At 38.0% G+C, this 25,671-nt stretch overlaps 1 protein-coding gene across 1 annotated transcript in view; it reads left to right on the top strand.

Moving 5' to 3' along the window:
- The first annotated feature begins 502 nt into the window (after nt 1–502).
- The window catches only part of SLC25A21 (solute carrier family 25 member 21), a 362,628-nt gene continuing 337,459 nt past the window's right edge, over nt 503–25,671 (top strand). The window contains exon 1 of the mRNA XM_052659966.1: nt 503–563. The gene's annotated coding sequence lies outside the window, so the exon portion shown is untranslated. The remainder of the gene's footprint in view (nt 564–25,671) is intronic.

The raw sequence follows: 25,671 nt of genomic DNA, 5'->3' as shown, positions 1-25,671 counted from the left end.
GAGAAGTGATGTTGGGAGTTTGAGTAGCAATCATATAGACACATTCTTTAAAATAATTAGAAGTAAATGCAGAAACTTTGAGATGGCAGAGGTTTTAAATGGATCGGTATCTTTTTTTAATGTAATTGTCATACTTTGGTTGAAAAGATGAATGAATATTAAATGAATTAACTCTTCCCTGAAAGTGTGCCAGTAAAATCAAGGTAGATGAATGAGCACTGTGTTTTCACCAAGAGAAATAGATTTCTTAGGCAAGTTATGGTGAGTGGTCTGAAAATTCTGGCTTTTTAATGCCAAAAAATAAGTTCCAGACTATTAGAGGTAATTTTTAGCCAAGGTTTTTGCATGAGTAGTTCTTGGAAGTGCTGCATGTAATCTGGCCAAGCTAGTGTAATGGCCAGTTCTTGGAATAAATAACAACGTGTCATCTCATAAAAGAGTCCTGCTACAACAGATAATTCATACTGGTGATTTGACAACTAACCTCATTACTTTTCAGTAAGTTTTGGTCTGTATCATCTATCTTTCTAATCTGTAAATCACTCTCTGGTGTCTTCACTTCGGTAAGTGATAAAATGACTTGGCATTAGTTGCTGCTATAGAAAAATATGTTTTAAAAAGTTGATTGGTTGCAGGATTATGCCGTTTCTTTATTTTGGGAGATTGTGACAGCTCCATTTTGGGTAGGGTGAGTTGTAAATTTAGCACATATTACTGGAAGAAATGGCAAATTTAAAAATACTTACCTTAGAGTTACCCTTGGTGAGTAATACTATATTTATTATATTTCTGTGATTCCAAACCTCTATCGCTTGTTGCATCTGATATCAAGTTAGTATAGCTATTTCCTTTTTAAAAGGAGAACTAACATAAAATATATATGTTCATTGTAAGATAATTCCAATTGTAGAAGCATTAAAATATGGGGAAAATAGGAATTAAGGAAATTAAGGAAATAATGTTGGGTAAGGCTTGTCTGAGATTCTGGCACAGTGTTTTAGGAAACTAATTGTTGATAATCTTGGACAGTATGTAATTTTGCAGGCTCTCTGCTCTTGCCACTCAGTAAAACAAATTGTTGAAAGATTTTGCTAGAGGTTTCCTTCTTTATTTCATACTGTGTTGGTAAATATTTTCACAGGGACCTTGTTTTAGCAAGTTGTTTAATAAATACATGAATTTGCATGCTGTTTTACATACATATAATATTTTAAGAATGGGGTATGATTTGAGCTAAGGGGAGAAAATTGAGATATTATATTGGGTTGGCCAAAAAGTTTGTTCGAGTTTTTTGGTGGCATCTTCAAATGAACTTTTTGGTCGTCCCGTACTTCAAAACAAAATACTAAAACTAATATAGGAAATTTTTCATGAACATTTGAAAATACTGCAAAAAGCTTAGAAAACTAGGCCAATGACTGTTCTCTATCATTAGTGAGACAAGTGGGAAAGCTACACTTTGAAAATGTGATACTCTGTATATTATTCAGTTATTTAAATGTAAACATGTTTATCTGAACAGTTTACATTGTTTTTCATATACTGGTATTTTTTTTAATACTTAAATATCTTTGGAATAATTGGTGGGCTAAAGCCCAGAACACAGTATGATTTCCATTACCTATCAGTTTTTGTTATTGTTTTTTAAGAAAATTACATTGTTATTTACTCAATAAGTGGATAATGGGCTTTATTTTTTAAGGAGAAAAAAGACAAAATATTCTAGGGATACAATGACTGTATATTTTATTTAGGCAAGGAACACACTGTGTTTTATGCTATAGTTCTTTTCATTTTGTGTGTAATGTGCTTTAATTTCACATGCACTGGTATGTGTAGCTTTGAAAAATTTTAACTTTGAGTCACATCATATATATATATGCATGAAAGGTATACAGTATATTGATTTATAGGGGAAAGTAAATTTCAAAATATACATAAAGCAAATCTAATCCATAAGTGCAGTATTTAAAAATGAAAATGTATGATAACGAGGTAAATGAATTCAATTCTTAACAGATGCTGCATTATGTTTCATAGTTTGTAACAAACCTTTTTTAAAAAAACTTTTGTGTATCATTCTACTACCCAATCATGGCTATTTAATAAAATATAATGGATGGATATCGACATAATTCTTAGGGTATAAATAAGAGAAACTAAACAAGATACCATGTTGGCTATAGATGGAAAATAAGAACCAAAAACAAGAGGTTAATTTTGAAGAGCTGTCTCTGAGCTTCTTGTGGAAGTCAGTTAAAGTGGGATTGAACCTGAAGACTTGCTTCTCTGACCTTTGCTGTCTCCAGAATTCTTTTTATTGTGGTGTGTGTGTGCATCTGTGTGTGCGTGCATGTGCGTGTGTGCATGCAGTGAGGTGCAGATAGGTGTATGAGCAATGGCTACTTACATGAAATAACTGGGGAGCTAATATTCCGGAGGGCAGTATCCTTAGGGGATTTGGAAGTTGCACACACATGTGTCTCATGGAGTGCCGCCTCTGCTCATACAGCTGGGTGAACCCAAAGCAGGGATTGGAAAGGATGGGTATAGATCATAATTAATTCCTTGGTCTGGCCTCTGTCCTTATTCCTCTTTGTGAAATGAGGGCATGAAAAGGTGTTTTAAAATCAGGAAGCACTATAGTGTAATAGTTATGAGACTCAGCCACAGAATCAGCAGATTTGGGTTGAGCCCTGGCTCTGCCCATGCCAGGTTTCCACAGCAGGTGCCTCTGACTAATGAGCTATTTACTGGGCTCAGAAGGGAGGGAGGGAGCATGTGGCCTCCCAGGGGCTCAGCAGCTGGTCCGTCTTCTGGAGGAACCCTCAGCAGGCTAATGGCTGCTCACGCCAGAGGCAAGAGGTGGTCAGAGAACGGGTGGAACAATTCTGGATCTTGTTTTTCTCAGAGGTGTTTACCTGATCATTAGCCATTTGGTGGCACAGAAAATGTTCAATCCATCCATCTTCCTGTCTAGTGGCTTTTTCAGTTACCCCATGAATTATACATTTTCACTGACTTAACACGTAACTTTGGCCCAGGTGCCCTTAAATGCATCACTAACATGAAATGCATGTGTTGGCTCTGTGGTCAGGTTTCAGGTTAGTAGATAAAACACTCTTGACATCTTTAATACCCTTTATAGGGTCTTGTATAAATAATAGTTGTCAGTTGATAGTTTTTTCTTCCAAGCATCGATGACATTTCAAAATAGAATTTGGTGGGTGGCTGCAGGTTGTTTTTGGAAAATAAAGACAAGCTATTTACTTGTTTTACCATCAAATGACTCTTTCATTATTTTGCCATTTAAAAAATGTCTTAATGCCCCATGGAACATGTGGCACCAATGAGCTAATCATAGTCAAAGAAAACACTGATTCTAAGAGTGGTTTGCAGCAATACTCTCTACTTGCATTATGCTTACAGAGGGAAGGATTATTAACACTTATGTTGGTTGGGTTCTCAGAATGCCTGGCCTTGGGTAGAGTGACACACAAAGCTAAGGAACATGTGGCCTGGGTATTGGGACAGTGAAGGGAAGATAATGTTTTGTGGGGGTGTTTCCTTGGAAAATAACATACATTAAGAAAAGTACATTTCTTAACTGTACAGTTTGATGAATATTTACCAGTTGCCTATGACCAGCTGACTAGGAGCAAGAAACAGATGTTACTAGACCATTAAAATCTCCCCTTGTAACTCCTCCCAATTAGTATTAACATATCCCGAAGAAACCATTGTCCTAACTTTTAACTTCCTAGTATTGCTGCTTTTGAACTTGATTTTGATGCAAAGAGCATGCTTACTTTTGTATCTGGCTTGTTTGTTCAACATTGTATCTGTTAAAGTCATTCATGTTACATTCAGTTGTGATCTGTTCATTATAACTGATGTCTAGTGTTGAATGAATAAACTACAGTTTACATTGATGAATATATGGGTAGTGTCCAGTTTTTACTGATTATAAATAGTGGTGTTATAAATATTATTATAAATGTCTTTCAGTGAATATGTGAACATTTCTGTAGGGTATATAATGATGAGAGGGAATTAACTAAGAATCATAGAAATGTTCAGCTTTAGTAGGTACTACCAATTTTTCATCATATGTATTACCATTTAAAAATGCAAATAATCACTGCAGCTCTCTTGTTGCACCATGGTTTCTGAATTATAGACTTAAATGGAAAGACTGTACCAAAAGATTATGGACTAGTCTTTAACTCTAATGCAGACTCGTTTGTACATAGACATATACTATATTCACTGCTGCTGCTGCTGCTAAGTTGCTTCAGTCGTATCTGATTCTGTGCGACCCCATAGACGGCAGCCCACCAGGTTCCCCCGTCCTTGGGATTCTCCAGGCAAGAACACTGGAGTGGGTTGCCCTTTCCTTCTCCAATGCGTGAAAGTGAAGTCGCTCAGTCCTGTCCGACTCTTAGTGACCTCATGGACTGCAGCCTACCAGGCTCCTCCGTGCATGGGATTTTCCAGGCGAGAGTACTGGAGTAGGGTGCCATTGCCTTCTCCAACTATACTCACTATATGCACTATATTTACTAGTATTGTTATATATAGTTTGTAATAGTTTTACCTGAATATTGCTTTTTATCTAGCTGCCTTCAGTTTTCTTCTTACTTTTTACCATGTTTGTACCCTCAGCACCATCACTATATTATAGATACTCCTATTAAGCTCATTTTTACAGACAAGGTACAGAGAAACAGCTTTTCCAAAATTCTATAGTAGGAAGTAGGGAAGAATATGCACTCTTTCTTTACATGTAACATCTTTAAAACAAGATCTTAAAAGTCTGACCAGATATAATCCTGAAGACCAGACCTATATGCAGAGAAAGCTTATAAGCTCAGCAGAGCCATTAATAATTCTGTAGAAGACAAAGCATTTGGATAATTTACATTAAAACATCTGAGATGAAACACTGTAAAGCAGTTATATTCCAGTAAAAAAGAATAACCTATTGAATGCTGAAAAAAAGATGAATATTAGATGAACATATTGTGGTAATCATTTTACAGCCTGTAAACCATACTGTCATGCTGTATGCCTTAAATTTATACAATGATATATGCCAGTTATTTCTCAGTAAAACTGGAAAAACATTTTAAAATATCAGATGAAAAATTTCTACCATATAATATTTACCAATACTAAATCTATACCAACCTCAGTGAGCATAGTTGAGAACCATGGTTAAGAATACAGGCCCTGGAACTGGACTGTCTGCGTTTAAATCCCAATAGCCCATCCAGAGAAACTAGTTCTCTGCAGAAAATGCATGAGACCTTGCACTTCCCTTGTGATGCTTTCTGCTGAGGTCTTGTACTGCAGTTATTTTTTTTTTTTCTTGTGTCTCTCTACCTGACCACAAACTCACTAAGGAACAGGTGCTACATCATAGTTATTTTTAATCCCTCAGAGTGCCTAGTGCATATCTTAATGATAAACATCAATAAGTAATTGTTGCAGGAGCAGTGAGATACTTAGCATTTTATGACATTTACTATTTAAACTGCATCTACTTTCTGAAGAACCAGAAACAACTTGCGAGGAAAAAAATGCAAAATATGGTATTTACATGTTTCATGGCAATTGAGATAAGCTGAGTACACCATTTAGGCAATGACTGACTTAAATTTCTTGTAGTTTAATGCAAAGTGGAATATATGTTGAGTAAAATGGTTCCTATTTTCTAGGAGAAAATAAATATGTATCTTGGAATTATTTATTTATATGTCTTCCTTCTTTCTAGATAGGGCAGCTTGTTGTGAATGGGGAATGTGTCTTATTTAAATTTGTATCCCCAGAGCCAGTCAGTCACAGTGTTTAACATATGGGCAGATGAATGAATGAATGAAAAAAAAAAAAAAGAAAAGAGGGGAAAAAAGGAAGAGAGAAAAGACATTTCTGGGAATTTTCATAAGAATATTGGAATGACTGATACATGTTCGCCATAGCAGTGTAAGAGAATGTAGAGCACAGAGGTTCAGAGCCAGAGCTGGTCTGCTTGGGTATAAATCTTGACTTTTTTCTTGAAGCAAGTTACTTAACTTCTCTGGACATCAATTGCTTCATCTATAAAGGTTAATAATATTAATAACTGACTCTTCAGAAAACAAAGATCATGGCATCTGGTCCCATCACTTCATGGGAAATAGATGGGGAAACAGTGTCAGACTTTATTTTGGGGGGCTCCAAAATCACTGCAGATGGTGACTGCAGCCATGAAATTAAAAGACGCTTACTCCTTGGAAGAAAAGTTATGACCAACCTAGATAGCATACTGAAAAGCAGAGATATTACTTTGCCAACAAAGGTCCATCTAGTCAAGGCCGTGGTTTTTCCAGCGGTCATGTATGGATGTGAGAGTTGGACTGTGAAGAAAGCTGAGTGCCAAAGAATTGATGCTTTTGAACTGTGGTGTTGGAGAAGACTTGAGAGTCCCTTGGACAGCAAAGAGATCCAACCAGTCCATCCTAAAGGAGATCAGCCCTGGGATTTCTTTGGAAGGAATAATGCTAAAGCTGAAACTCCAGTACTTTGGCCACCTCATGCGAAGAGTTGACTCATTGGAAAAGACTCTGATGCTGGGAGGGATTGGGGGCAGGAGGAAAAGGGGATGACAGAGGATGAGATGGCTGGATGTCATCACCCACTCGATGGTTGTAAGTTTGAGTGAACTCTTGGAGTTGGTGATGGACAGGGAGGCCTGGCGTGTTGCAGTTCATGAGGTCTCAAAGAGTTGGACACAACTGAGCGACTGAACTGAACTGAAGAATCATGAAATAGCGCTTTTAAAGGTCTTGGTATATAAGCGCTTGACAAACATCAGCAATTAATTCGTTTGGCATATTTTTATCAGGGCTATACTGTTCCAGGCACTATTCTGTGTGCAAATGCTATAGAATTTAGCAAAACAGGTTTTATGGAGCTTATATTCAAATAGGGTATGGAGACAAAGAACAAATAGCCATACAAAATCAGAGCCTGGTGAGAGCAATGAAATAAAAAAGGATAAAGGCACAGAAGGAATCATGGTGGTGAGATGGCCTCTAGGAGAGAAGAAGTGTGGATGTCCGAGGGAAGAAACCTAGGTGGAGAAGCGGTGAGTGTAGGCCTTGTAGTGTGGAGTGTGCTGGATGTAACCAGGAACAATAAGGGGTCCAGTGAGCCTGGAACAGCAATGAGCAATAAGTGAGATGGAAGGGGTAGGAGGCTTGTAAAGACTTGTATGGTTTGGGGCATGGGAGCAATGGAAGCTGATTTATAATTGTAAAGGATAATCCTGGCTGCTATGTGAGATGAGATAGTAGCAAGATGTCAGAGGAAACAAGGATAACAATTAGGAGGCTATTAAAATAGGCCAGACAAGAGTTGATGATGGCTTAGACTAGGGTGGTAGCAGTGGAGATGGGAAGAAGAGATTAGAATTGCGATACAGATAAATTTATACTTGACTTGATTTGCTATTTGATTGGAAGAGGGTGAGAGAGAAAGAGAAGTGAAGGTAAACACCAGAATTTGGGGGTCCAAGGAACAAGGGCAACTGGAGATGTCATTAACTAAGATGGAAAAGATGAGGATGATTTCTTCTGGGTGCTGGGAGTGATCATAGAGTTTGATTTGAGTATAAGCTTTTATTCATTTATTCATTCACTGTTTTATCAATCTCTGACTCAGTACCAGTACTAGACACTGTACTAGACTCCTGGAGTAGATCACTGGGAAAAAATGAAACAGAAAAGAAAAGATCAAAACTCTCCTCTTTAGAAGTTTTCATTCAACTATGGGAAGCTAATAATAAAATCATAAGTATTATAAATAAGTGAATTTGCCATTACCAATTCACTGCCCTGGTCAGCTCTGTCTGCTTCTAAAGGTGTTGAGTTGAGTATAAGTGGAAAAGACACAACCTTTTCCATTGTGTCTGATGATGCTTTCTTCCAGTTTGCATTTTTCTCCTCATCCCTGTTCAGATGCAATAAATAGGCTTTTTTTGGTCACACAATTCATACCAATTACTATCGCTAGTGTTAATTTATATCTGAATTCTCCATAATGAAATACGCACATGCACGCTTATCTAAACTGAGTATTGCATAGATATTTATGGGTGTGTGGTGGTCTAGTTTAGGGGCGCCAGCTCCTTTCTGCTTAATCGTAAGTTGTTCCAAGTAAGTAATTTATTCCAGAATCATCTTGTCATAGTTATTCTACATCAAATTTATATTTCTCTACTCACACTAAAAACCTGTCTAGCTTCTTGCTCACAGTCAGTCCACTCTGGTGCAGCATTTTCCAGTGATTTCCATATTACTCTAAGTCCAAGAGATAGACCAAAAGAAACGTGTTCCATGATAAAACAAGTTTAAGAAAAGCCATATTCCGCATCACGACCACTTGGAAATTCACATTGTACATGATCATTTTTAAGGCTCTGAGAAGTCTCACAGTTATGAAATTGTTTAACTCTGTCCACTCAGCATATCCAACACTTCCTTTACTGTGAAACAGAAACTTGCTAACATTCTGTAGAACTTGTGCGTCAGGCCTCGAACCTTGGGAAAATGCTGAGTGGGTTGACAGCATCATAGGCAAGAAATCCAGAGAAATGTGTTCCAGTGTTGAGGCTGGCTTTGTTTGTGTAACCTTAGACAAGGCAGTTAACCTCTCTGTTCCCTAGGTTTCCTATTTGTAAAATGGTGATAACAACAGGCCCTCCTAGGCTTGCTTCAGGTTTTACTCATTACCTTTAAGTGTATAAAACATGAATGAAAGCACTTTGCACAAGTTTAAATGAAAGAACAAGTTTAAATAATGTAGTCTTAAATCTTATTTTTGTGTCTCTTCAAACATTTAATTTCCATTTCATGCATAGTCTGAAGTAATACTTATTTTTAACTTATATAGTAATTTTATTTCCAAGTTTCTCTTACCAACAGTCTAATTTGTATGTGCTTTGATCCAAGCTAAGTGTAAACTGTCTCCTCCTATAGGAAGTCATCCTCAATTTGGCCTTCTCTCATTTGTCCCCCTTGACTCCTTTGGTCATTCATTGAGAAAGTCTGCCTCTCCTCTGGTTTGTAGCTCTGCAAGGGCACAGACTACATCTTCAGTACCTGGCCCATTGTAGGGGTTCCATTTATTGAGCTGAATCCTAGATTGTTCCATTTTTAAGAATTACATCATCCTGTTTTCAATTATGGTACCCACAAAGTTGGGGGAGGGGTGCACTCTTTCCTTCATCTTGAGTGTGTTTATCATCAGGATTCCCACAACATAATCCTTCACTGACTTTGCTTTGGTTCTAGTTCTGAGAACAAATTGTCCTGTGGTTCAGAGCATTGCCTGCTTCCCCACCGTGATTTGGGATGTTCTTTCTCTCTCATCCCTAACTTCTGCTTAGTGAAGTCAGTCGCTCATCAGTAGAAGTAGGAACAACTCCAAAGCTTCCTCTTTCTTCTTTCATTTGAATGAACAGCTCTTCATTTTGAACCTCTTTATCCGCTTTTCATGTACTTGTATTTGTCACCACATTTCTGTTTGAAGACACTTAGGAGACAGAGCCCGTGGCTTTGTCATTTCACCTGAGTCTTAAGAAAATGCTGACTTCTTGGCTAATTTCTGACCTTGGTCTCTCTCTTTAATCCCACTGTTTTCCCCTTTATTTCTTCACATGATTGTTTTGGTTTCATTGCTTGTAAGTTCTCCACAATGCCATTTCCTCATACAGGCAGCAGTCTGTGAGAACTTGAGGAGAAGAGAGCAAACATCCTAACAGTATAAAGGAGGAGTAGGATCTACACAGCCAGTGTGATTAATCAACTTCTATTCATTGCTCACAACAATGTATTATTATCCACATTTAGCAGATGAGGAAATGGAGTCACAAAATAGTTAAGTAAGTTGCCCAAGCCAGAATATAAAGAATCCAGGCTTTGAAACCTGGGCATCTGGCTCCAGAGGCCTGTCTTTTAAGCACTGTGTTATTCACTGTTATCATACACAGTATGTCATTAATATCTGATGCTGAGCATCTGTGAGGACCTAATTGAGGCTGGGTAGCACAGCAGAGCCTGGTGGGCTGCCGTCTATGGGTTCGCACAGAGTTGGACACAACTGAAGCAACTTAGCAGCAGCAGCAGCAGCAGCATGGCTTCAATACTATGATCAAGTGAAGCAGATAACTAAGACAATGAAATATAGTAGACTAGGAGATGTAGGTTAGCTGAACAAGAATACTAAGTACAGAGATTTCTGATATTAATGAAGATATTAACCAAGAGACGACACAAGGGATGTGATCGACTGTGAGGGCAGGGAGAGTGGAAGCAGCTATAGCAATAACAGAAACAGAGAGTGGTTGGCAAGGTAGTACCATAGAATGGTAAAGAACTTTTGGAGGCATAGGTTGGAAACCAGGCTTTGCCAGTTTTAGTTGACTTTGTAGGTGGCCTACCTACAGTAATGCTCAAAATGCAGTGGTTGAACAACATATTGAACCTATATGTTGAACAAGATCTGAACAACATGTTGCCTCTATATCATATATTGCTTTCTTAGAGATTTTTCCAAGTGTTTAGAGTCTCTATGCAATTTTCTGATATACTTGGCAAGTATATCAGTGTATTTAGGACAGGATCATAAGCTAATAAAGCATCTCAGTTCCTGATGAGGAGGAAAGAGGTTTGGCATGGTTTGTAGTAGCTGGCATGGAACCTACATAAAAGTAAGTATCCTGTGTTCCTGTTCATAGTCCTACTCCAGGCAAATAGTCTCAAAATCTGACATTTAAGACATATTCTTTCTGTAGGTTTCAGCTCAGTAAATACAAGTCTTTTAATGCTGTGTATGGCTCTAGTTTGCCTTTGGCTTGAGGTTGTTTTTTTTTTTTCCCTACTCAAAGAGATGTATAAATTCTCTGCATATCTAAATCTCTGAGATAACAGATTATATGAATGAAGAGAAAAATCTGAAACAGGTTTTCAGATTTCACAAGGGGCATATGATGTAGGAACCATTTCACTCCCACTCGTCTCAAATTATAATAGTGAAGTGGACTTGAAGGAAAAATCATTTAAAATATCAAAAGCTGGACTGAGAGTAGGAGCAGTCAGATAGCTATTCAGGGCACCAACACATGACTCTCTGTAGTAGTGTGGTCACTTCTATGAATGAGTTGCTTAGGGGGTGACCACAAAAGGTGTGCAACAGTAGCAGCAGATGGTTGCCATACAGCTTCCAGGGCCAGTGATCCTGTTCTCTGCAGGCCTTTGGTGTACAAATGGGGATCTGGTGGTCCTCTTCCCCACCCTGCCCCACTGCCTCCCTGTCTTCCTCTTCTTGCATCCCTCACATTTAGTTTACAACAGTGTTAGGTGAATAAATAGCATCAGCTTGAAGGGGCCAAATTATTAGCCTGCCTTGTGAATCTAGTGTCTTGGTCAGAGCTGTGCACTATTTAAGGGAATATATTAAATGAAAATGTTCATGTATTAACTTGGTGTTGCAAAAATGTAAAACTGAACAGCTTGGCTTTTTATTATGACAAATTATGAAAAGGTAGCATCACACAGACAAGAAAATATGATGAACAGTCGAGAGATTCAGGTTCCACTCTAGAGTCTGTCTCTAACCAACACTGAGCATTGGGCTCATGATCTGAACATTTCATCAACTGCATTTTTTCATTTTGGTTTCTTTATCTCACTTATAATAATGCCTTCCTTAACAAATCTTAATGTCAGGAGTATTAAGCAAATCAGTTTCTTTGGAACACTCTGAAAAGACACATACTTCCAGGTAGAATATATACTGAAGAAGAATATAATGCAACAAAAACTCACAGACTTAACTAAAGCAGTTTTTTTTTTTTGAAAATTTGAAGAATTTTATTGCCCAAAAGAATCTCTCAGTCCAATGTGCTTACTACACTGAGGCCTAGAGAAGTTGCTAAAGGCCACAGAGCTTTGCCTTGATATTTAAAATTGCTGAATGTTTGGAAACCACCTCTCAGAAAATTGCTTGTGAAATAGCAAATGGGAGCAGAAGGAGAAAGTTTTATTCCTTTCGCCTAAAGTAGCCCTTTAGTTGTTTCCAGCTCGTTTTCTTTAAATATGAACTGAAGGCATGTGTTTCTGAGTTTTACTGCCCGAATTTTGCCTTGGTGTTTATTTCAAGTGAAATGTTGCAATCACAACTGTAATTCTCGCTACATTTTTTCCCCAATGAGCTTGGCTCAAAAACCTATACTACTTCTTACACATTATATGTTATTTATTGGAGAAAAGGGAAACCTCAACACTGAACAAAAATAACTAGCTTGAACCAATAAAATTAATTTAAAAATTGTATCAAAGGCTTGGAAAGGCAGGGTGAAACTATATGACTTCCAGTTACTTGATCACAGCCAGATTTGATGCCCAAAGCAACTATAGGGGAATTGTGCTAGAATGTCCTCTTAATAAGCATTCTCTGAATAGACACCAAACTGGGATTATATTATATATGCAAGGATTTTACCAGAAGATACTAGGGCCAGCCTCAGGGGGGAGCTACCTAGCAGCTGCACAAGACCTTCCGTTTTAGAACAATTAATTCAATGCTCTGCTCTGCCAGTCTTAAAATTCATGATTTTTTAACAGAGCGCTCCACATTTTGATTTTGTACTCAAAATGATGTGATTGGTCCTGAAGGAAACTGGTGTGAAATTAAATGGGAAGAAAGCCGGGAGAGACAGAGCAGCTCTGTCTGACCTCTCTGCAGAGCTGGCCTTTGAGGCAGGTGGAAGGAAGGGAAGGTGGTTGGAAGCGTTCAGCTTGCAGTGCAGTCTAAAAGGAATGGTCGGTAAAACCGTCACAAAATGGAGCCTCGCAATAGGCAGTCAGAGGAGCTCAGGGTCTTCCGGAAGCCGCCTTCCTCAGCATGGCTGCCGGCCCTGTCTTGCATCTCACAGACCTTCAACTCCTTGAAGCCTGAACGACCTCTGCTGCTGCTCTGCACTCCGGCGTGGTATTGTGCAGAGGCCATGCTCCCCACCACCCTACAGCTGTGCATGGCTCATGACAGGGCCAGCAGCCATGCTGGGGAAGGCGGGTTCCAGAAGGCTCCAATGATTAATTTGCATTTTTAGAAAACTGGAAGGTAAATAATGCTTTTGTCCGTATTCTCTCTTCCAAAGTCTTTACTATTACAGAATACCTAAAGGCCTTAGGAACAAAATAACTAACAGACCAATCAGATATTAAAATTGCACAAAGTAGGAAAATAATTCACAAATGGAAAATTTAGAATAAGCATATATATAATCCATAATTACAATTAAGAAACTGTGAGATATTTACTCTTTAGTAAAAGTTAGTGTTAAATTTCTATGATCTTAAGATTTGCCAACCACTATTACTATAAGTTGAATTAAATAGCACACTTAACACACTTTGGGAAGTATAATGAGACATCAAAAAAAGAGATCCGAACAGAAGGCCCAGGACAGACCTTCGAGAGTATCATTTCAGACAAACTTGAGAAGCCATTTACCCAGCATTAGGGAAAACGGAAGGAGAACTTCAGTCATTTGCTTATGTAACTATTTTTAAAGACCTAATTAGTTCTATTGAATTATTGTGGTGGAGGAAGGATAGAAATATGAGAACTGGTACAAAGTAAGAGGGAGAATAAAGGCGATAGTGACTAAATTTGAAAATTTCAAGAGCTACATAATCCTCAACACAAGGACCACTTGGTTTAATGGCTTGTTTCCTTTTATTTATTGCTGAACACTAAGCAGGAGGTCCATGGGCCCATGTATGTAAGAGGTACTGGTAGGTTCAGTGTACCTGCCTTCACGGGCCTGGTGCTGCTCAGGGTCAGCTGCAAGCAGATCCAGACAGGTAGGAGAGTGCTGGTCTCTGTGTCTGTTCTCCGATGATTCACCTTATGCCCCAGGCTCACATTTTGCCTCTTGTAAAGTGGATTTACACCTTGTTTCCAGTGTGTAAAGCTGCTTGGTCAGAGAACAGTGGGGATGAGTCAACTAAAGACAGAGTGTGGATACTTATCTTGTCCTCTTCAATGAACATGCACATGAAGAAACGAAATTCATTCTCCAACCATTTTTATTGAATTCTTCACAAATTTCTAAGTTCCTTAGTAAGGACCAGTGAAAGGGAAATGTCTGGTTAAGAAGATGTCTCACAAAGAAATTGATTCCTCCCTTTCTCTGTGCCTTTTGTGCTTCCTTTCTTTCTTGAAGGAAATAAACAGAACAAGATGTGGAATCTTTGGGACCACCTTTAAGATATAATGCATTTTCTTTTTCTGAACTTCTTTCCAACCTGAGAAGCAGGTAACCTAACTGGGTTTGGAGAACAACATCTCCCCCACCCGGAAATATCTGACCACTCAGGTTTAATTTATTAGTCAGTCATCACTCAGGGTATAACTAAGAGAAATCAGTTATTAGAAACTGAAATGTCCTCTTTGAACAGAGCTCATTATCTCTGAGGTTACTAATATTGTGTATGTCTCATTCATCATTATGTGTAAGTGAAAAGCTCTTCTGTTTACCAATTCAATGCAAAAACTCACCTCCTTCCAGTAAATGAAATGTTTTCCTTGTAGACTTATTTTGTTGTTGTAATTCTCATGGAGTATAGTCATTTTCTGAGCTTATGGTAAACTTAGGTGAAAGATTGTCAAGTGGTCACATTTGGGGGATTGATGAAGTGTTCCTGTTCTTCCTGACAAATTCACCCAGAGGGACACAAATTTTCCAGGGAATGTTTTTTTCATATAGAAAGTTGTATTAGTCCCACATTAATTAGTATTTTTGATGAAAATGATAAAATTTATTGTCTGGAAATGAAAATATCAATCTTTCATACCCAATTTGTCCGTTGTGCTTTGGTACAACCTCAATCAAAATGGAGTTAATCAGGAGTGACCTCATAGGGTCACTAACTCTAAAATTAATTCTGGTTTTAATGATATATGTCTCTAATTTATACCTAAAAAGTGTGGACCACCTGTGTTGTTGACTGGTTGTGATCATCTTGAGACCTAAGGGATTTGTATCAGGAGAAAACCCAGACATGCAGGATACATGTTTCTTTAAAGTGATGCTATAAAAATTATTTTCTCAATTAAATCTGTGATTCACTTTTTATTTTGTAAAGCCATAAAACTCATGGCTTTGAAATGATTGAATGTATGTTTGTGATTTGTTTTCACTACCCTCTTTCCTTATTACCCTTCTCCAATGACACCATTCATGTAGCATAACCACAAGCCTTTTAAAGTATATTTCGTAGCCAGGGCCACATTTGGCACTGGGCTGTAGCTTGCAGTGACACAATTTTATAGAAAATAGCAGTATTAATTAGATATATTCTGGTGAGCTAGAAGTAAATGTTTCTGATTGTTGTCTGAAGCCAAACAGGAAAATGTAAGAGCAATAATAAGTATGTTCTCCCTCATTCTGATATACCAGCATAGGCAAATTTTTGGCTGGAAAAGCATAAGTGAGTAATTAGATAATTGCTGCCTTGATTGAGCTTAATAGGAAACATTTCAATTAGGCTAAAACTACATAGAAAGGAAGTGGGTTTTTTACAAAGGGAAACATTCCTTGTCATGCAACTGTCAGCTTGTGCCCACACTAAGAGATGGGATTAAGTGGATCTCTGCAAAGGAAACAAAAAAGAAATGATTGCGGTAATTAGACCTATACTTAAACATTGTGTCTTCTGATAGAATTTCTTGATGATTCTAGCTTCGATAACGCAGCCCCTAGAAATGGCTTGCCTGTAACAAATTACTGCCTTAAATCTGTGGCAAAATAAGTTCCTGGAAAAAAAAGTTATGATTTTCTCATACTACAAAAACTAACATTCTAGAATTGCAGTCCTCTTCTCCAAGCCACCTGCATGCTAGCAAGTAATCAGAAAAGCCATTTGGGGCTAGTTTGCATGGTTAATGGTTTCTCCTTAGCATACCTTGAGCTTATATAGCCAGTTGCTGACTCAGGGCTTGAACCAGATGTAAAAAAAAAAAAAGGGTTCCTTTCTCAGAGTAAGTGACCAAGGAACAGAGCTATTCTTAACACCCTGGGAATAGAGGATATGACTTCTCTGGCCCATCAACATAAGGGTTTTATCCATGGGGAGGTAGATGGTTCCACCCACAGGTGGTTAGGTTTGTGAGGATCGTGTAATTATTGATGTCATTTCATTCCCCCAGCCTAAGGCCTCACGCATATATACGGTTAATAAATTGTCAATGTTTTCATATTGCTTTATATGAAAAAGAATCACTTGATCTCTTGCTACATGAGAAATGGAGAAACCACTGACAGAACACCCAACTACTATACCACTTCTGTAGAAATGGGATATGTTGCCCAGATCTTATAAGGATTTTGTCAAGTCAAACATAGGCCCCACTGAGTCCTGGGCACTGATGTTACTGAAACAACCCCCCAAAGCAGTTGATTCTTTCTGTCTTTCCTGAGTGGCATCCTTCTGCCTCAGTGTTTCTGCTGTATGAGGCAAGAGCCCAGGGTAGGAGACAGCACCTTCAAGAGAACATTAACTTCCTTGTACTGTGGGGTGGCTAAGAGCCTGGACTCTGAAATAAGGTATGCCCAGTTTTAAATTTGAGCCCTCTGGCTGTGTGATCTTGGGGTACGCTACTTAACTTTTTCAAACCTTAGTTTCTTCCTCTGTAATAGTATTACTATTAGGGAATAATAGTATTACTTCCCTTCCAGGGTGCTGTGATGAGGAATTAACGAAGTAATGCTGGTAAGGCCTTAGCACAATGAAGCACTCAAAAATTCTTGGTTCTTTTTGTTACTAGAGGGTGAAGATTGTCATAATAGAGCAAAGTGCTTAAGAAATGCTTTCTGAAGTCAGTGGTGGCATGGCATTGCTTCCATGTACTCTTCTCCAAACCAATAGCCAAGGTCATAATGCCTTGAGTCAAGGCCACCTCTTGCCTGCTTCAGTCTCATACACTACAAAGCTGGTTGTGAAGATGAGGAGCCCAAACTGAGATGAGCTGCAGCGTTGCATCAAGCAGTCCCCATTAACAGTCTTCCCACTTCTGGTCAGTGTTGTTCAGCCATCTGATAGATGGCCCAACTCCAATTGTGGTCAACCTCTCTGTATAGAAAGTAACCCTCCCTGCTCATTCCCAGGTAAAGCTGGCAGGTGTGTGATATTTTTTCCAGTGCTAATGTCTAAAAATGCTCATTGACATTATTAGGACTTTTACATAAAACAGGCTTCAGATGGAGTTAGCTTTTTAAAAGAGTCCATTTGAAGGGAAAACTGCATGCTGTTGGATAGAGTGATTTGCACTGATTTGTTTTCCAGCACATGGGGATGAGAACTCCCATCCTACTGACCATAAAGTTAAAAAGCTTGGGACATGGCTGACTTTAGAGTCTTACAAATCAGTACTTTGCAGTTTGTAGAGTGGCCATGGTAGGGAAGACTTCTTGGGGGATGAGTCTGTGAGCATGTGGTGTGTCAAATACAGAATTCTTTCTGTTTCATTTTTCTCTTTCCCCAAAACCAACCATGATCGGTTAAACAGAAAAGAATTTCAGGCTCTCATTTAGTGTGTAAAGCCTTAATTAGTTTTTCTTTCTTTATGAAGGTGGCCTGCTAAATGAGTAAATAGAAAAGGGTCCACCAATCGGTTCCATGGAGAGAACCGGGGACAGTTCCATAGAGTGCTGAAGACAGTGCAGTTGGGGCTGGGAGGGCTTGTATAGTTGGACAGGCCTTTGCTTTTCTTAAAGAACTGATAGTGATTTTCAGTGTCCCCATTGTTCTTAGACTGTTTATGAACAGTTTTCCTATGGGGAAGTGCCAGCCTGGAATCTCAGGTAACAAATCCCAGTTTTGTGACAAGACTCAGGTGCTGTGTGCCCTGCCAGACAGAAACAGCTTGTCTTTTCTATTATACTTTCTCCTGTGTGGTTCTGCATGCAGTACTATGCCCTTTCTCTAAGAACCCCTTTCACTGAGAGTTCTATTTTATGACAGCAGTTTGACTTGCTGCCAAAGAAGCTGGAAATGAAGGAAGTTTAAGATAAATATCAACGGTGATTTTTTTTTTCTTGGTCACTCTCTCTTGCTCTTTTTTTTTTTTTTAAAGGAGAGTCATATGCTCATATCCTTACTTGTCCCAGTAGAGGGTCAATTACAACCAGTTGGCTGTAAATCCAATCCAAGAAAAACACTGCAAGAAGGAACTGTAGCACTAGATACCAGGGGTCTCTAGAATCACTCTAAATGTTAAGAACATGTCAGCTGTGAACTCAGGGCCTTTAAGCAATATTTTAGGACCCAGCTCTTCCCCACATGGCCCCAGAGGAATAAAAATTAGCAAGGCATTTTTGTATTTGTTTAGATGTTTTTTTCTGGAAACTGTTAAAAGTTAAAACAAAGCCATAGTTAAGACTTCATTAATGACGTGATTAAAAGTTCGTTAGTAGGCTGTCCATAGTCAAAATTAAACTGTAAAAACTGGTTTGTTTAAGGCCTTTTACCACCCAAGTTCTTTAAGATCATCATACCTCAACTATTGCTGACCTAAGCAACAGTAAACATTCACCCTTTTCCCAATATCTAAAGAAGAAACAGTGTATGTTAAGGGAGAAAGTCTTTACAATGATCATGGCAATAATAGCAATTACATTTTAGAAATTAAAATGAGTTTTGGAAATGGCAGCTCAAGGAGAACCTTTCTGACAACAGTTACACCTCAGCCATTACAGTTTCAGCTTTAAAAATGAACAGTTAAGAGAACTTAGTGTACTGAGGGGAACTGACAAAGATTCTGCATTGCAGCAACCGTTGCTCACTTCCTGGGGGAGAGCAAATGGCAAGGCAAGTGTTTTTTGGCCCTCCATCCAGGTGAGAACTGAGATCCAATTTCTTCATCCTGCACATACGTACAGTATGAAATATGATAATTTAAAAATGAGAGCAGTAACGACCCCTTGCCAAATGGCAGTAATTGCTTTCAAAAATTGATTTTTGCATTTTATGAGATGTTTGTCTTCTATCTAATAAGCTTCTTTAAGACATTCTGGCAATGTGCTAGAATTCTACATTTTCGTCCTGTTATTACCAAACTATGTGATATTTAGCAAGTAATTGAACCTCTGTAGGCCTTAGTTCCTAATCTATAAATCAAGGGTGTTTAATTAAAGGTTTAGATGACTATTTCCAGTTCTTTCATTCCAGAATCTATGAACCACGTTATCCATTAAACCTCAAGCTTGGCAGTGAATCAGAATCAGCTTAGGAGCTTTAAAAAAATGCAGATACCTGGGCTCCATCCCACAGAGTTCCACTTTAGTAGGTCTGGGTGAAGCTGTTAAAGCTTAAAAATAGTAGATGTACAACCGTGGGTGAGATTGCAAAAAATAGTTAACTGCTTGCCAGGTACTCCTGTATTCCTGGGTAGAGCAACCTGATCTGATCATTTAAAACATGATCAAGTATCTTGTGAAACCTTTCTGTTTTGGCTTCTGTATCCTGGCTGCCTTCTCTCCTAGGCCAGTCGTTTCAAAGTTCCATGCTTTCATGCTGAATACATTACAAAATGTAAGCATCCCATATATAAACTCACCTGTCATATATGTGGTAGAACGCTGTGTATACTAACTGATGTGTGGAGACTGTGACCTGTATAAGAAGCTTGTTCTATTTTATCTAGCTCATGAAATCGTCTTAAGGGTAGATATTCAAACTGGATGGGAAGGCATAATTAGGGGATAAAGAAGTATCAGGCAAATTTACCTTTAATCCTTGTAATCAGAAAGGCATCAATAGTCCATTCTACAGATAAGGAAAATAAGTCTCATTCAGGTTTTATCTCTCTTAAGATTACGCAGGTAGTAGAAATGGGACAGGTATGTCTAACTCCAGAGCCTGTGGTCTCCCCATAAGATCTTGTGCTGCTAAGAAGGGAAGAAGGCCATTCTGCATAAGCAGGGCTTTTCAGGTGCTCCAAGGTCATTCTTGCAAGGAATATCTAGTTGGAGGGCTATCCATGGTATCCCCAGGCTCCACTCCATAATTCAAGAACCCTTTAACTTGGAACTTTAGGAGAGTAATGGAAAATAATGCTTGAGAATGGTCAAACCTATATGGAAGAACCATGGTAAGGACACGATGAGACCAGCTTTCTTAAACCTATAATTTGTAGCACAAATTGTTATTGTCTTTTTAGAAAGTAATTTGGCAGTATATATCAGGAATCCTAGTTACATTCACATCCTTTGACCTAGAACATCTGCTTCTAGGAATCTGTTTTTAGGGAATAATTATTGGTGTGAACTAATATTGAATAAAAATAATGTTCTTTGGAACATTATATATAATAGGAAAAAGGGGGACAATCTAAATATTTAGTGAAGGTGAATAGTTCACTATACTTAAGTACATCCATATGATGAAATATTATGTAGCATCAAAAATAATGCTTATGAAGAGATTTTAATGAGGTGAGGAAATTTTAATGATATGTGAAAAAAAGATGCAAAACTATATGGTATGATCTCAGCTATGAAAATAAAGGATGTAAGCATTCAAAACCCCTAAATGTTAACAGTATTTATCTCCAGGCAGTAGGATTATAAATAAGGTTTGAAATACTTTTTATGCATTTAATTTTTTTCTAAAATGATCATATATTATTTTAGTAAGTGGGAAGCACATTGAAATATACTTTCAAAAATAATCATAGAGTTTCATTAAAAAAAGATTGGGTAGAAATAGATTAAGGATAGTAGACCAGAGTCCTGAGTTCCAAATAAGTCTAAGCAAACTCACCAAAATGCCATTTCAGTTCAGTTGCTCAGTCATGTCTGACTCTTTGCAACCGCATGGACTGCAGCATGCCAGGCTTCCCTGTCCATCACCAGCTCCTGGAGCTTACTCAAACTCATGTCCATCAAGTCTCTGATGCCATCCAACCATCTCATTCTCTGTTGTCCCCTTCTCCTGTTTTCAATTTTTCCCAGCATCAGGGCGTTTTCCAGTGAGTAAGTTCTTTGCATCAGGTGGCCAAGTATTGGAGTTTCAGCTTCAGCATCAGTCCTTCCAATGAATATCAGGACTTATTTCCTTTAGGATGGACTGGTTTTGTCTCCTTGCAGTCCAAGGGACTCTCAAGAGTCTTCTCCAACACCGCAGTTCCAAAGCATTAATTCTTTGGTGCCCAGCTTTCTTTATGTCCAACTCTCACATCCATACATGACTACTGGAAAAACTATAGCCTTGACTAGATGGACCTTTGTTGGCAAAGTAATGTCTCTGCTTTTTAATATGTTGTCTAGGTTGGTCATAATCCAAGGAGCAAGCGTCTTTTAATTTCATGGCTGCAGTCACCATCTGCCATGATTTTGCAGCCCCCCAAAATAAAGTTTCTCACTGTTTCCATGGTTTCTTCATCTAGTTGCCATGAAGTAACGGGACCAGATGCTATGATCTTAGTTTTTTGAATGTTGAGTGTTAAGCCAACTTTTTCTCTTTCCTCTTTTACTTTCATCAAGAGGCTCTTTAGTTTTTTCACTTTCTGCCATAATGGTGGTGTCATTTGCATGTCTGAGGTTATTGATAATTCTCTTGGCAGTCTTGATTCCAGCTTGTGCTTCATCCAGACTGGCATTTTGCATGATGTACTCTACATATAAGTTAAATAAGCAGGGCGACAATATACTTTGGTAGAAATTCTTCCTGTCTATTTGGGCTACATTTTCCTTTTGTGTCAAATTAGGGGAATAGATCAAAGTAATGTTAATAACCTTTTTATCTTTAAGATTTAATAAAAGACATTCTTATCACAATCTTGCTGTAAAGAATCTCTGTTTTCTAATATGAACAAAAATAGAAGTGTTACCCAATAATTTCTCTTGTCTCACTTTTTTTTCTGCACTGAAATAATAATTAGGCTATAGCAGAGATTCCCAACGTGTTTTGAGGACATTAATAGTTTTGAAACACAAGAAACGATCAATCCAGATAAGCATATGGACACATAAAGACAAATTATAGCTAAATGTAAACTCTGAACTGCTCCACTACTTAGTACACCTGAATCTGGATAAAATAGAAGGCTAACTTTGAAAGCATTCCTGAGATTGCAAGAAGCCAATGGAAGTCTTTAAGGGCAAAAACAAAAGATAAGAAACAAAGATCACCTGAACAAACAAAAAGACAAATAACACAAAAACAGAACCCAAAATAAAATCAAAACAGCAAAGAGTCCCATACCCTCCAAAAAAGTCTTCCACCAAATACTCAGAGAACTGAAGTTGGAAAGGAGAGCAGTAAATGGTGGGATAAGGAGACTTAGACTGAGGCTTGCTGCAGTATGAGACTGCTAACCTACAGTTTCTGAATTCGCCAGGATTCTCAGTGGGGGAGTTTACATGATCTCACACTGGTTGTGCCCTACGCTCCTAGGAGAAGTAAGTGCAAATCTTCCGTTTAGGAAAGCAACCTCACTGTTGCCTTTAGGATTCCCACAGATTAAGTCCTATTAGATGTGAGATTATAAGGATCAACCAAGCAGATAAATGGGGGTAGAGGCCCAGGAGGGTCAGGACATTGGCTACATACAGGGGGGAATGAGCACATAAGTGGATGGATTGAGGATAATGGGAATAAAATGTCTTACTTTCGGAGATGGTTGTTATTAATATAAAAAAGGAGAATACAAAGTAAACCTCGTAGTGTTGAGTTGGAACTGCAAATATTGATGTGAACTCATGACTTTCTATATGTATATAGATATAGGAATAAACATAAATCTAAAAATGTATGTATATAGATAAGAGTGTGTATATACACATGCATATATGTGGTTGCTCTGTCCACTTGAGAGTGCCTGAGAGATCTCAGTAGTAAAGAGCATTGTGCTGTGTGCTTAGTTGCTGTCGTGTCCGACTCTTTGTGACCCCATGGACTGTAGCCCATCAGGCTCCTCTGTCCATGGGGATGCTCCAGGTAAGAATGCTGGAGTGGATTCCCATGCCCTTCCCCAGGGGATCTTCCCAACACAGGGATCGAACCCAGGCCTCCCACATTGCAGGCAGATTCTTTACCATCTGAGCCACCAAGTAAAGAGCACACCTAATACCTAAATCTTGGTTTCTAAGTACTGCTCTCCACTAAAAGGAACTACGGTTCTCTGGAGAAATGGTGCATTTTCAGGGCATGGGGCAGGCATAGTATAAGAAAAGATTAGGATGTCTTATATCAGAAAGTAAGGACACACTCAAAGAATGATGGGGACATGTGAAAAGGACATATATAAAACAGTTTGAAGGGGCTCTCACTGGCCAAATCTGGGACAATTTGAGTGTTAATAATGCTAATGAATTTTATCACATTGAATAGAATAGGAAGCCCGAGTCCTCACTGATATAAATAAATGAATGAATAAATACATAGAGACAAGAGAAAGTTCTTTTTCATAGTAGAATGCTGACTATTAAGTGTAGAAGAAGTATACAATTAGAAAATTATAGCAACCATTATAGTAATAATTAATTCAGTCAAGAAATGTCAATATATGTTAAAATTTGACATCATGTGCCTCTTGATCTGTTTCCTTGAAGTAATGATATATTTAGAATCTGAGTCTTATCATGAGTAAGCATCATAAAAATCACAATTGAAATACAGTCTACAAACTCACCTTTAACCTTGAAAAATGGTATATCATAAAGGTCAAGGAAGGACTGAAGAGCTGTTTGAGATTGAAGGAGACTGGAGAGAGATAGGAGTTAAGTGCATTGTGATCCTTGATTGTCTTCTCTGCTGTAGAGTGCGTAACTGGGGCACTTGGAGAAACTACTGGTATCTCTGGGTGAAGTGTGTAAGGAAATTATTTGTATTATTTTTGCTATCCCTTCCTAAGTTTGAACTTATTTCAAAATAAAACACGTAAAAAAATCACATTAAAAAAATAATCAAATGAGGACTAAGAGTCAGTAAGAACAAAAAAAAAAGAGACAAATCTACAAAGTATTTAGGCATTTGAATTATAAAGATAAAAATATAAAATACTGTTATAAAATACTTAAAGAATTAAAAAGTGAAATTTGAGAAGCACATAAGGAAGGAAAAAAAAGTCTTTCAAAGAACCATTAGGCAGAAGAAGTTTTAGAGGAGAACTAAATTTAACTTGTAAAAATGAAAGAAAAAAAAGTGTTCAATGTACAGGCCAAACAGAAGATGAAAGTGTTTAAAAGGATATTAGTTAGCTGGAAGAAAGAGCTAAAGAAATGATCCGGATGTAACTCAAAGAGGATTGAGAGTAGAATTGAGAAGTTAAGAGATTTGGAGAATGCAATGCCAAAGTCCACTATGCATTTAATAGAATCTCCAGATGAAAGAGTAAGGAGGACAGAGGAGCAGCAATACTTTTTTTAAAAAAGTAATGTTTAAAATAATATTTAGATAGGATCACTGACCCAATGGATATGAATTTGAGCAAACTCTAGGAGGTAGTGGAGGACAGAGGAGCCTGGAGTGCTACAGTCCATGAAGTTGCAAAGAATTGGACACAGCTTAGTGACTGAACAACAACAATATTTAAAACATGAAATACATTACAAATAAAGGTTGGCACTACTGTATACCAAGCAGAAAAAATTTAAAGTCTATACGTGGACATATCATCATAAAACTACTAAACACCAAAGACAAAGAGAAGAACTTACAACCATAGAGAGAAGACAAATCATCTGAAATGAAATGAAAGTTAGATAACAGTAGATTTCTCAATAGCAATAATGGAAGCCAAGAAATAGTAGAATAACATTTTTATAGTGTTGTTGTGTTTGGAGATAAGGCCTTTAAAGAGGTAATTAAGTTAAAATTACGCCTTTAGAATGGACCCTGATCCAAACTGTCTGGTGTCCTCATATGAAGAGGGCACTGAAGCATACAAAAAGACACCAGGGGTGCATATAAATACACACATAGGGACAACCATGTGAGAGCAAAACAGCCAGAAAGTAGCCATCTATCGGACAAGGAGAGAAACTTCAGGAGATGGAGACATTGCCAGTACCTTGACTTTGGACTGCAAGCCTCTAGAACTGTGAGATAATATTGATACATTTGTGTTGTTTAAGCAACCTGTTCTTGGGCATTTTGTTATGGTAACTCTAGAAAATTAATAGCATTAGTCTTCCCATTTATCAAAAGCAATGTTAGGCTTTACTCTTTCTCTCACCTCTCTTTGAGCTTGAACTATAGGTAAATGGGATCATTTCCACAGGACAAGTTGCAACTGGGCATAGGCAAGCCTAGTTTCTTGGAATATATAAGGGTAGTCATCCTCATGCATGTTTTAACTCCATATTCATCACTTGTTTGTGTAGGAGTTAAATTGCCTGGGTAGCATTTTAATTCTTACCCAGTTAAAATGCCTGGGTAAGACCCAGAGCTAAAAGGAAATTTTAAAATGTGACAATACGTTCCTTTGGGGGGCACATTGTGTCATACTTTTTAGTTGACGTACTGTTTAGTTTCTATCTTTCAAACAATATCGTAAGCAATTTCACATAATACCAGTCACTGCAGTTCCTTGTTCACACCATGGTCCCTTAAATAG

The sequence above is a fragment of the Budorcas taxicolor genome, chromosome 21 (assembly GCF_023091745.1).
Source record: "Budorcas taxicolor isolate Tak-1 chromosome 21, Takin1.1, whole genome shotgun sequence".
NCBI classification, from domain to species: domain Eukaryota; kingdom Metazoa; phylum Chordata; class Mammalia; order Artiodactyla; family Bovidae; genus Budorcas; species Budorcas taxicolor.
This window is presented reverse-complemented; position numbering and strand designations above follow the sequence as displayed.